Source organism: Pygoscelis adeliae, unplaced genomic scaffold (assembly GCF_000699105.1).
Source record: "Pygoscelis adeliae isolate BGI_AS28 unplaced genomic scaffold, ASM69910v1 Scaffold267, whole genome shotgun sequence".
In the NCBI taxonomy this organism is placed as follows: Eukaryota; Metazoa; Chordata; class Aves; order Sphenisciformes; family Spheniscidae; genus Pygoscelis; species Pygoscelis adeliae.
Window position 1 is genome coordinate 734,471 of NW_008825150.1, and position 2,202 is coordinate 736,672.

Consider the following 2,202-nt stretch of genomic DNA (forward strand, 5'->3'; position numbering starts at 1 on the left):
CCCTTACACGTTTTGTAGATGAAACAAGTGCATCCCATCCCCAGAGTGCTTTCCTTCAGAAGACAGGGAGACCAAATATGGCATGCAGGGCTATAGCTGGTAAAATATAGATCAACAGATATGTGTCTGTTTTGTAGAAATTAAAGCTGCATGTGCGTGTGTTCTACAGAGCTAAATGTTAACAGCATCCTGGCTCTGCAGGCTAAGGTGAGTGTGATGGGTAGTCAACAGCAAGCAACTTTTTTAAAAAGGAAAAATAACCATATGTCCCCTTCTGGTTCATTAGGATAAGACTTGTTTTCCTTTGTAAGGGGGAGGGACTGATACAGAATACTGCTAGCTTTGATGTCTGCTGGAGTCCTGCAGCTGAGATGAAACGGAAAGCATCGTGCAGCAGGAGCAAGCAGCTGCTCTCATTTACCCTGGACAGCTGCAAAGGGCTGAGCAGCCTTTGCCTTTGAATTGACATCACATTCATGCCAGCAGCACCAAAATACTCAGTGTCTTGTTTACTCATGAGAGCAGGAAAAAAGACTCCTTGATTTACCAGCTTTATCTTGACTGCACCAGAATCACCATTGCTATCAGGAGATGCAGCACACTTGATCCCTCTGTATTGAGGGAACAAAGGGCCTGGAAATCTGCCAGGCTCTATAGGTAAGGTATCCTCAGCTGGCAGCAATCTCTCTTGCAGCCATCAGTGGAGCAAGCTCATGAAAATCCTCTCACACTGCATGAATTCTTCTGATAGCAGGCTATAGTTATGCAGCTCTAGCGAGTGAAATGAAGTATGATGCATGGTGCGATACTAGAGAGAAGAATTGTGATCAGAAACCCACAGCAGGAAGAAAGACTGGATGGTGGCAGTGAAGGAAAATGAAGCTGCAGGGTCAGTATGGGATAGTAATAGAGAACTCCATGGCAGATAATAGAATCCCATCAGCATTAGGAGGTGTTTAAGGAACCAAGTAATTTGTGGTTTAAGGTGCTGTGACCAGTGATCTGAGGGTCAGGACTGTGTGACAATGCTGAGAAATGTACGTACTGGTTGAGTGGTTAAACATTGGAACAGGCTGCCCAGGGAGGTGGTTGAGTCACCATCCCTGGAAGTATTTAAAAGATGGGTAGATGAGGTGCTTAGGGACATGGTTTAGTGGGCATGGTGGTGTTGGGTTGATGGTTGGACTCGATGATCTTAGAGGTCTTTTCCAACCTTAATGACCCTATGCTTCTATGATACTGTGTGTGCTTACTCCCAGAAGAGTCCCTGCCATGAGAGCTAGCATGGTGTCAGTGGTGGCTGAGAGCTTTGCCACCAGCCTGGAGGAGAAGCCATAGGAACTCAAGCCCAAGAGAGATCTGACTGTCAAATCTCCAGAGGCCAGTGCAGACAGCGCTGAACTGAGTCACTCCGGGATCTGTATCGCTATGCCCACTATCACCCCAGTGAGCAAACCCATCTCAAACACAGGCTGGAGCCAGGACACTGAAATGCCAGCTAACAGACCAGCAGTATTAGTAGCTTACATTGTACTAGAGCTGAGTAGTGTTGTGATGTGCAGTGAATTCATCAGGGCTCTGTCTCTGCTTGCACATCTCCTATTGCTAGCAACAGAAGGTGTGGGTGTGTAGCTCTCACTGAAGGCAAGAAAGAGGATGGGTGCCTTCTTGATGTGAAGAGCTGTAAGACTGTGGGTTCATCACCTGCTTGAGGATACAGGGTAGCTACAGACTGTATTTTCCCCTATGCCCTAGAACTGAGCAGCATGTAAGGCTGGAGAACTTGGCCGTGCTGTGCTGCACCATGCTGGTTTGGCTGCCTGCCCTGCTGCAAACTCTTGGGGAGTTGGTAGCGTATCTCACTCTTGGAAACTGTCTAAAGATAATCCCTGATGCTTTCACAAACGCCTGACTCTTGAGCAAGTCATGACTGCACATCAGACGTTCTGGATCACCCTGGATCATCTACTCTTATTCTTGTGGCAGTATTTAGGAAGTGTTCATTCCTAGCAGATTTGCTGTATAGTCTAAAGCAAAATTGTTGTCACAAAGTCAGAGGCCAGTTTTTGCTGCTTAGTCATCTTTAAATATTAACCTGAATAATGAAATTATTCAAAAGAATGTCACAGCATAGGAGTGCATATCCCCTCCCCCTCCCCCCCCCCATTATTAAGGGAATGAGACAGTTTTTTTCAGGGTTAA